Raw genomic sequence first — 11,639 nt, forward strand, 5'->3', positions numbered from 1 at the left:
GATGTTGGACTAGATGCAGTTCATGTTTGGATGGTCAGCCAGCGATGGAAAAATCAACCTGGAGAGCTCCAACGCCCAAGGAAAAATCAGGAGCTTTGAGAGTGGTCAGCGTTGATCATTTCTCGATTTCTTCTCAAGCCTTCGACTTAAGCAGTTGTCTTGGTGCTCCAAGTAGGTAACATGGATGTAAATCAACAAGTGCAAATATGACACTGATTTTTTTCTTGATTGATTCTTCCACTGGTGATGATGCCTTTGACACCCACAATCAGTCTCAGATTATTCAGCGATGATTTTTCTGATCAAAATTGCAAGGAGGTGTACCCTTCAAAAAGGAGCAATCTCAGGCAGTTGTCATTCAATTGGAATTTTGTAAAGCCATAGATGAAAGATAAATATTTTGTCACAATTTGGATCAAATGGGCAACTTGAAAACGGATGGTTAAGTGATGGCTTTTTAGTTTCAATTTAATGCATGAATGGAATTTACTCGAAAATGTTTGTTTTAATGCTTATTTGAGGAAATATATTTAGGTGTACGATTTCAAGTGGCATTGAATCAAAATAATCCAACTCAAGACGAAAAGGTATGACGCCTCGAGAGAGACTTTAATTGCATCAAAAATATTTGCAACCAAAAGTCAATTTCAACGAAAATCTCGAGGTTTGACTAGATGCAAGAAGGGGTACGGAAGGGTAAGGAAGAAGAAGTCTCTGTAGACGCCGGTGAGAAAAAGAAACTGAAAATTTCGCCACAATTTGGATCAAATGGGCATATTGAAAACGCAATACCATCAAAATCAACCATTATTGATTCCAATGAGTTTGTTGGGTCAAATAAGTGTCTACCTCCTTAAAACTGATAGTGTGCGACGTGTAGGAAAATAATTTAATTGACGGGGCTGCAAAAACGGGAAATGAATGTGAAGCAAATCAGAGAATGTAGATACAATGCAAAATACTATTTGCAATTTGAAGTTTGTCAAAGGCCAAAGAGCAAGAAAAATACTCGGTCACAATTTGGATCAAAAAACGGATCATTAAATGCATTATTGGGTTCAATTGAATGCATGTATCGTTTTTACTCGAAATTCTTGTTGAAAGGCTTGTTTTTGGGAATCTTTTTAGTGTACGATTTCAACATGCGTTGAATCAAAATCATCCAACTCAAAAACGCAACGGTATGACGCTCGAGGCAGCCTGCAAAGGCATCAATTGTTTTGCCAAACTGGCGTTGAATGAACATAATCCAACTCAAAAACCGCACGGCATGACGCCTCGAAGCAGCCTGCAAAAACATCAATAACACTCAATAACAACGAAACTCTTGATGTTGGACTAGATGCAGTTCATGGTTTGGATGGTCAGCCAGCGATGGAAAATCAACCTGGAGAGCTCCAATCCCCAAGGAAAAATCGGGAGCTTTGAGAGTGGTCAGCGTTGATCATTTCTCGATTTCTTCTCAAGCCCTTCGACTTAAGCAGTTGTCTTGGTGCTCCAAGTAGGTAACATGGATGTAAATCAACAAGTGCAAATATGACACTGATTTTTTTCTTGATTGATTCTTGCCACTGGTGATGATGCCTTTGACACCCACAATCAGTCTCAAATTATTCAGCGATGATTTTTCTGATCAAAATTGCAAGGAGGTGTACCCTTCAAAAAGGAGCAATCTCAGGCAGTTGTCATTTCAATTGGAATTTTGTCAAAAGCCATAGAGAAAGATAAATATTTTGTCACAATTTGGATCAAATGGGCAACTTGAAAACGGATGGTTAAGTGATGGCTTTTTAGTTTCAATTTAATGCATGAATGGAATTTACTCGAAAATGTTTGTTTTAATGCTTATTTGAGGAATATATTTAGGTGTACGATTTCAAGTGGCATTGAATCAAAATAATCCAACTCAAAGACGAAAAGGTATGACGCCTCGAGAGAGACTTTAATTGCATCAAAAATATTTGCAAACCATTGTCAATTTCAACGAAAATCTCGAGGTTTGACTAGATGCAAGAAGGGGTACGGAAGGGTAAGGAAGAAGAAATCTCTGTAGACGCCGGTGAGAAAGAGAAACTGAAAATTTCGCCACAAATTGGATCAAATGGGCATATTGAAAACGCAATACCATCAAATCAACCATTATTGATTCCAATGAGTTTGTTGGGTCAAATAAGCGTCTACCCTCCTTAAAACTGATAGTGTGCGACGTGTAGGAAAATAATGTAATTGACGGGGCTGCAAAAACGGGAAATGTGGGATCTTGATATTTACGCTTCATTTCCAATCTTATCCAAGTAGGCAACATGGTTATAGATCAACAAGTGCAAAAATGACTATTTGCAATTGGAAGTCTGAATTCTTGATTGATTCCTATCTCTGGTGATGATGCCTTTGCCACAATCATTTTCAGATCCCTCAGTTGTCAGTTGTAAGTATTATGGTTGTATATAAACAATTGCATGAATGACATTTTGATTTATTTCTTGATTTATGCCTATCACTGGTGATGATGCTTGAGCCACAATCAGTACCAGATGGCTCAGTTGTCATTTCAATTGGAATTGTGCCATAGAGCATAAAGCCATAGAGAAAGAAAAATGTTTTTTCACAAATTGGATCAAACGGGCAATTTAAAAAAGGATGTTTAAATGACGGATTTTTATTTTCAATTGAATGCATGAATCGTTTTTCTCGAAAAATTTGCTTTTCTGCTCTTGTACTTTTATTAGACTGTTGCACCATCAAATGCAATCCATTTCAGACTAATATGAAGGTTTCAGGGAAATATTTTCATTTCATTTCACGCCTCCGGTTAGGAGGCAAGAATTGGCTCTCGTAGTTTTACTCAAATCCGTTGCATCAAGTGAAACCTCTCGAATATATGCAAATATGAATATTTTTTCTTGATTGATTCTTGCCACTGGTGATGATGCGTTTGACACCCACAATCAGTCTCAGATTATTCAGCGATGATTTTTTCTGATCAAAATTGCAAGGAGGGTACCCTTCAAAAATAACAACGAAACTCTTGATGTTGGACTAGATGCAGTTCATGGTTTGGATGGTCAGCCAGCGATGGAAAAATCAACCTGGAGAGCTCCAACGCCCAAGGAAAAATCAGGAGCTTTGAGAGTGGTCAGCGTTGATCATTTCTCGATTTCTTCTCAAGCCCTTCGACTTAAGCACTTGTCTTGGTGCTCCAAGTAGGTAACATGGTTGTAAATCAACACGTGCAAATATGACTGATTTTTTCTTGATTGATTCTTGCCACTGGTGATGATGCGTTTGACACTCACAATCAGTCTCAGATTATTCAGCGATGATTTTTCTGATCAAAATTGCAAGGAGGTGTACCCTTCAAAAAGGAGCAATCTCAGGCAGTTGTCATTTCACTTGGAATTTTGTCAAAAAACCATAGAGAAAGATAAATATTTTGTCACAATTTGGATCAAATGGGCAACTTGAAAACGGATGGTTAAGTGATGGCTTTTTAGTTTCAATTTAATGCATGAATAGAATTTACTCGAAAATGGTTGTATAAATGCTTATTTGAGGAATATATTTAGGTGTACGATTTCAAGTGGCATTGAATCAAAATAATCCAACTTAAAGACGAAAAGGTATGACGCCTCGAGAGAGACTTTAATTGCATCAAAAATATTTGCAAACCAAAAGTCAATTTCAACGAAAATCTCGAGGTTTGACTAGATGCAAGAAGGGGTACGGAGGGTAAGGAAGAAGAAATCTCTGTAGACGCCGGTGAGAAAGAGAAACTGAAAATTTCGCCACAATTTGGATCAAATGGGCATATTGAAAACGCAATACCATCAATATAAACCATTATTGATTCCAATGTGTTTGTTGGGTCCTTTAAAACTGATAGGTGCGACGTGGAGGAAAATAATGTAATTGACGGGCTGCATAACGGGAAATGGGATCTGTATGAACGCTTCATTTCCAATCTTATCCAAGTAGGTAACATGGTTATAGATCAACAAGTGCATAAATCACTATTTGCAATTTGAAGTTTGACAAAGGCCAAAGAGCAAGATAAATACTCGGTCACAATTTGGGTCAAAAAAACGGATCATTAAATCCATATTGGGTTCAATTGAATGCATGTATCGTTTTTACTCGAAATTCTTGTTGAAAGGCTTGTTTTGGGAATCTTTTTAGGTGTACGATTTCAACATGCGTTGAATCAAAATCATCCAACTCAAAAACGCAACGGTATGACGCCTCGAGGCAGCCTGCAAAGGCAATCAATTGTTTTGCCAAACTGGCGTTGAATGAAACTAATCCAACTCAAAAACCGCAACGGCATGACGCCTCGAAGCAGCCTGCAAAAACATCAATAACACTCAATAACAACGAAACTCTTGATGTTGGACTAGATGCAGTTCATGGTTTGATGGTCAGCCAGCGATGGAAAAATCAACCTGGAGAGCTCCAATCCCCAAGGAAAAATCGGGAGCTTTGAGAGTGGTCAGCGTTGATCATTTCTCGATTTCTTCTCAAGCCCTTCGACTTAAGCAGTTGTCTTGGTGCTCCAAGTAGGTAACATGGATGTAAATCAACAAGTGCAAATATGACACTGATTTTTTTCTTGATTGATTCTTGCCACTGGTGATGATGCCTTTGACACCCACAATCAGTCTCAAATTATTCAGCGATGATTTTTCTGATCAAAATTGCAAGGAGGTGTACCCTTCAAAAAGGAGCAATCTCAGGCAGTTGTCATTTCACTTGGAATTTTGTCAAAAGCCATAGAGAAAAGATAAATATTTTGTCACAATTTGGATCAAATGGGCAACTTGAAAACGGATGGTTAAGTGATGGCTTTTTAGTTTCAATTTAATGCATGAATGGAATTTACTCGAAAATGTTTGTTTAATGCTTATTTGAGGAATATATTTAGGTGTACGATTTCAAGTGGCATTGAATCAAAATAATCCAACTCAAAGACGAAAAGGTATGACGCCTCGAGAGAGACTTTAATTGCATCAAAAATATTTGCAAACCATTGTCAATTTCAACGAAAATCTCGAGGTTTGACTAGATGCAAGAAGGGGTACGGAAGGGTAAGGAAGAAGAAAATCTCTGTAGACGCCGGTGAGAAAGAGAAACTGAAAATTTCGCCACAAATTGGATCAAATGGGCATATTGAAAACGCAATACCATCAAATCAACCATTATTGATTCCAATGAGTTTGTTGGGTCAAATAAAGGTCTACCCTCCTTAAAACTGATAGTGTGCGACGTGTAGGAAAATAATGTAATTGACGGGGCTGCAAAAACGGGAAATGTGGGATCTTGATATTTACGCTTCATTTCCAATCTTATCCAAGTAGCAACATGGTTATAGATCAACAAGTGCAAAAATGACTATTTGCAATTGGAAGTCTGAATTCTTGATTGATTCCTATCTCTGGTGATGATGCCTTTGCCACAATCATTTTCAGATCCCTCAGTTGTCAGTTGTAAGTATTATGGTTGTATATAAACAATTGCATGAATGACATTTTGATTTATTCTTGATTTATGCCTATCACTGGTGATGATGCTTGAGCCACAATCAGTACCAGATGGCTCAGTTGTCATTTCAATTGGAATTGTGCCATAGAGCATAAAGCCATAGAGAAAGAAAAATGTTTTTTCACAAATTGGATCAAACGGGCAATTTAAAAAAGGATGTTTAAATGACGGATTTTTATTTCAATTGAATGCATGAATCGTTTTTCTCGAAAAATTTGCTTTTCTGCTCTTGTACTTTTATTAGACTGTTGCACCATCAAATGCAATCCATTTCAGACTAATATGAAGGTTTCAGGGAAATATTTTCATTTCATTTCACGCCTCCGGTTAGGAGGCAAGAATTGGCTCTCGTAGTTTTACTCAAATCCGTTGCATCAAGTGAAACCTCTCGAATATATTAAAATCGTTTTGCTTTTTTACATCAATTTCCATGAAGTGTTCTTCTGTGAGGGTTGATTTGCTTGGTTGCAATCGGTTTATGCGCTCAGTTGGATCTCCCAATCTCATATACAAGGACCAAACCACAGACCAAAAGTAGATAAGATGCACTAAAATGGTCGAAAAGGAATCACTATCATAAGTCTTGCATAGGTCACAAATATGTTCCATAGCTTACCACATATTAAAGAGAGAAGACCAAACTTTAGGAGGGTGGCATTGTTCCAGTCCGAAAACAGGATTATCATATGATATACATCCAATCCCGAATAAAACATAATTTGAATAAAAGTCACCACCAGCCAGGGTAGCATTGCGTACCTTAATCTCAAGAGCACTGCCCACAGTAAAAATGCGTTGACAATCAAGGACAAAATGATCATTGCCAGATTAATATACTCATACTCTAAGCTGACGAAGGCCAACAGATCGGTGATTGGACTGACAATGGCAAACACGTTGAACGAGAGCAGGCCCAGGAGGATAGCAAGACTAAACCCAGCATATATCGCCACGCCCTTTCGATGATCATATACGAAGCAGCAGAATGAGAGACAAGGAACGAAGTTGTAATTTGTGGGATCTTGTTCAGGTTCCAAACGGATTGGTAATGACAAGGGAGGAGATGGAAGCGTAGGCGTTGGTGTATCTCGTCGTGATGAACTGCCATATCCTTGTTCGTTTTCATTTTGGCGATTCAATCCTCGAAAAGGCATGATTATCCAATAGAAATAGACGAAAAATAACTCTGGGCTTTCTCGTTCCAAATACTACATAGAGTGCAGCACCATGACAACAGACGGGTTTACTTCCCGGATTGGCGATTCAAGATCAATCTTGAAATGAGTGAAATAAGCAATGACTCTATATATTGTGCATATTGTGACTCACTCCAACGGATAAAAGATTAATTTAAATACAACAGTATGTATATATGAATGAATAAAGCGCGACTGGAACACTTAAAGAGTGCCTTGTATAGACCTCACTCAAAATGGGGAGTTGTATTGTGAAAGCTAATGTCCAACTTTCTACTAACGAACTGTCCACACGCGTCATGAACATCTGTAAAGAATACAGAAGCTAAAAGTAGCATTGACGTACAGAGATTGATTTAGACATTTCTGGTCCTTGTGTTGAGAGCATTGAATAGAATGGCGAAATTCACACTCAGCCAAACGTTTTATCATTTGAGGTACACTTATGCACATTTTGGCAGAGATAGTGCCCCCAAAAATGTGTCTACACTTTTTCGTCAAACGCAGTGTCAGCAAGTGATCTAACAGATGAGGAAAAATCCCAGAAGTGTCTTCCACTGTAGAAATTAACTAACTGTGGTGTAATAGTGGCAGGTGCTGATTCCTTGCAAAATTCTTTACCTTTCTTCTTATTATTGTTTATTCTGACGCCACAGACAAATAATCAACTTGATATCAAATGTAAAAACTGGACGGTGATAATGACTCGGGCATTTCTCAGATCATTATTGGCATGTAGGATTTGAAGTAACTGGGTGGACAGAAGACACAATTGGAGGCACTTGACCTTAAGGCAATATTTAACTTTTTGAAAAATTGAATGAAAACAAGTAAATGATTGTAATCTAATAATTCATTAGTCAGCTTGTCTTTTGAGCTCTTAAAACCAAAATTACTTTCATCACAAATTGGAGCAAGTGCAAGCATTTAAAAAGATAGATCAACCTTCAAATTTGATATCAGAACCATACCATGTGTGGGTTCAGGTTCAAGTTTTTTTCCATTTTAGAAATGTAGGCAGACGCAAGAGTAAGACTGTTCTTATCAGGGATAATGTGCTTTGGTTTTTATCATTAGTCCATTTTGTAGTAGTTCTCACATGTTGGACGAAAGCAACCCAAAATCAATGATTTGGCGGCGTTGCCCGAAACTATCTCTTCGTCGGCTGTGCTCTTGGGCTATGGGTGCAATGCGTTGGTCCATAACCCACACAATGGTCTGTAATTGGGTTTTGGTTCTTCTCTGGTTTGGCTGGAAACGGTTTAGATTAGAAAGCCTCTGCGTTCATGGTCGAATGCACAAAAGTGTGTTCGATTCGACCCAACAACATTACCCACCGCTAAAGAAAAAGGAGTATTATAATTTTCTTCACACTAGTGGTCCCTTTGAAACAAAAGGATATCAAAGAAAAATGAATTTTTTTCCAGTTTGATTTTTTCTTAAAAACCATCATTCAGTATCATTCTAAGCACTAAAATCTTGGCCGAAACCTAAAGTAGTCAAACGAAAGGTTGTCAGAATTTATATTTGTGGTCCTAGAGTTGCATGGTTATCCCCAGCAATGACAGAAAAAAGTGACACGTTACAGTTTTGCAGAAAAAGAAGGCCTAAAACTGCAAGACATTCATTCTGTTATAGTATCACGATGCAAACTCTGTACAAGTCGATTGTCTAGTCCACGGATTTCTAGATTCCCTGGATAATGCGCGGGAGATTGGCCAAGATCGAGTCTTCGAGCGAATAGCGAACGAAGGAAATCAAGGGAAAAATAATGAATCGAATCTAAAACTTGAAAAAAAAAATGTCATAGAGGGACTAGAGAGTCAAAAGTTAGTTGAGCAATTTGCGGTGGAATTTTGAGGTTGGAGTCGGTCTCAGAGATTTGTTTTGGGTCGCGCATTGAATTTGCTGGTTAAGCTTTTTCGGTGGGCTTGATCACGATGGCGGATATTTCACAGTTCAAGGTCGAAAAATGATCTGCTTTGCAGACCCCCGTCTTATGGAAAGATCTCAAAGGCAGAGCGACATCGCTGGCTCAACACAAATTCGTCCTACGGTTAGGACTCGCCCAGTACGTGTTCCACCTGAGCCGGAGATCCAATGTGAACGCTGCTCCGGAGGACACTCCTTTCCTGGAAAGGACAGAGAAGAAATCCGTAACAGGGGAAGCATCTGGAGGCGACGACCGATGTGAGGAGGTCACCGCAAGAAAGGCTCCTGTTCTGGCGCAACCGTCGAAATTCCTGCCTCGGAAGAAGGGGGAGAACCAGCTGGATCAGTCTGTAAAGTGGTGGCCAACTCTCCGAGGAAGTCGCCACTGGAAGAAGGAAGTTTATCCAAACAATCCAAGGGACAAAGCGTGAACTAATTTAGTATCATGACTACCCCAACCTATTATAATAAATGCCAGACTTTCTGGCAACTGAACCTACAAAAATGCAAGCTTGCAACCAGCCACATTGAGGTTAAAATATCTGACTCTTAGTGCCCCTAAGTGCTTTTACAAGAGCCCTACACGTTTAAGGGAAAAAAGAAGCTATACATCCTACACAACTTACATTTCAGAAACCAATCACCGAGCACTAACTGGTGCTCGGTGTACAACATACAGCACAAATACAGGAGCCAACAATAGATCGATATTTTGTGGGCCTCACGATTTCTTCTCCCTCTATGGCTTTGATGAGTTTAAGATTCGTTTGCATTGCCNCTTTTACAAGAGCCCTACACGTTTAAGGGAAAAAAGAAGCTATACATCCTACACAACTTACATTTCAGAAACCAATCACCGAGCACTAACTGGTGTGCCAAAAAATATACTGTGCCAACAGATTCTGGACCTTTCAAGTTGGGACCTGGTGACCTGTTGCATCAAACAGAACCCATTAGACAGAGGCATCAATCATTATTGCGTCATCTTACCTGAAACTCTTGGACAAAGAAAAAATTGCAAAAATGAACATGTGGTAAAGTTGATAGCCTATGCAGAAGCACAAAGCCTGCCGCTAATAATTGGCTTAGACTCACTCTGAGCTCTGGGGCTGTTACTCGGCCAATGTCAGGGCTGAAAAAATTGAAAACTGGATTTTCCAAAATGATTTAAGCATTCAGAATGTCGGAAATCATCCCACCTTTGTCTCATATACCTTTGTCTATAAGAAATAGGTTCCGGATCACTGATCTGACCAAATGGTGCGTCAACCCATATGACCATAAACCATAACCATGACCATAAAAGAATTGAATTTGAACACAAAAAAAATCTTTAAGCAGGAAATCAAGACAAGGAACTTCAAAAATGCCAACTGGTTGCCAATTCACGCTGACTCTAGAGCTTACAAGAAGGAAAATCCACGAAAAAAAGGATGGGATAAATATTACCTAGACCAAGAAGCTTTGAGCCTTCAAATAAGAATTTCAAACACTCTTGGCGTTGCGTGTCCTTATGGTTGTCTTAAACAATTTGAACAAAAGAATCCAACCAAAATGGTGGACAGATTAAATAAGGAAACTCCGAGTAGAATGTCGCAGATCTGTTAGAAGAAAATACCAAATCTCTAACGAAGCAAATCAATCTGACTACCAAATGAAACGTGAGCTTCTTCAAAGGGAGATTCGTTCGTCCGAAAGAAGGACCTTGAAAGAATTTTGCAACTCAATCGAGGGGCCTAATAGCATGGCAAAATGCCGTTGTCTCGCCAGCTTGCCTGAATTTACGGATCAAAAACCGCTCAAACCCAATCTTTTCTCAATCTTTGAACGCTACTGAGAATCCAGGGAGCCCAAACTACCCGGCGCAAGCTGGCCGGATATAACTTCACAATAGACTGGTGGAAAGGGAAAGATCATTAATTCCCGATGCTCTTTCGTGTTCACGTGTGAGTGATCCGTCAGATGATCGATTCGAGGGCGAAACTACAGCAGGTAGTTGAAAAGTGATGAACTCAGATACGCGTGTTTAATGGCGTTGATCACCTTTTCTTTCTTTCTAGAACATTTTAGAACGAGTTAACACCGGGTGCAACTCACGGAACATTATTGTGTTCCAACATTCCCCCTGAATGATTGCTCCGATAAACAATATTAACAGAGCTTTGGTTTCGGTAGAGCCTTGGTTAGCATGGCAGTCACTATTTATTCGGTCTTGCAGTATTTCAGCACAATAGTTCCCAGCCGACCTGCTCTTTTGTGAAATGATATAGAATATCGATATGTTTCGTCCGACCGTGAAACTGCGGACTTTTTGCCAATCCGATCGAAGGTAGATTGTCTTCCATAGTCGTTGTGGGTTCATTCTTAACTTGATCAAAGTTCACTAACAATTTCCCGGAGCCAAATGGCTGCTTGAAAGGGGCTCGAAAGTGACATATAAGCTGCTATTTTCGTATAGCCGATCATCAGAGACTAATCTTCCTAAACAACCGCAGCTGCTGCCGGTCTGGCAGCTTGGCCCGGAGGCCAACGGGGCACTATCAGATGGTAATGTTACACCAAAAGGATGTAGTGAGCACATGCACCCACTACCCACTCATCTATCGGCGTCTCCTGCCTAGTGCATAGAGCAGGATTCTAGGATGCAGTCTCTCCTCTCCTCTCGCCTCACCCATCTCACCACGGTGGTGAAAAAGCCTTATCAAGTTTTGAGCATTTTATCATATCTTGCAAATGCATAAGAGGCACTTTTGATCTTATCACTGTACTTGATTATTGCTCCCATTAAACACTTTTATGCCTCAAAGTTAACAAGACTCATGTGGATATTTCTGTCAACCTTTCGTAAGGCTTTTCAACCACCGTGTGAGTTGTCTCACTAGTGAGACAGGACGGGTAAGCCAGCAAGCGAGTGCCAGAGCAACTCAAGAGCATAAGAGAAAGAGTCAGCCCAGGGTGGCCAAATTTACAAGCATT

General features: G+C 39.5%; 1 long non-coding RNA gene across 1 annotated transcript; it reads right to left on the bottom strand.

Annotated features, from left to right (window-relative positions):
* Nucleotides 1-5,900: 5,900 nt before the first annotated feature.
* LOC131881940 (uncharacterized) lies at nucleotides 5,901-9,370 on the bottom strand. Its single transcript, XR_009373425.1, has 2 exons — nucleotides 6,152-9,370; nucleotides 5,901-6,083 (listed from the first exon to the last, which is right to left on the bottom strand). It is a non-coding gene; the product is annotated as an uncharacterized LOC131881940 (long non-coding RNA).
* Nucleotides 9,371-11,639: the final 2,269 nt, after the last annotated feature.

Source organism: Tigriopus californicus, chromosome 6 (genome assembly GCF_007210705.1).
Source record: "Tigriopus californicus strain San Diego chromosome 6, Tcal_SD_v2.1, whole genome shotgun sequence".
NCBI classification, from domain to species: Eukaryota; Metazoa; Arthropoda; class Copepoda; order Harpacticoida; family Harpacticidae; genus Tigriopus; species Tigriopus californicus.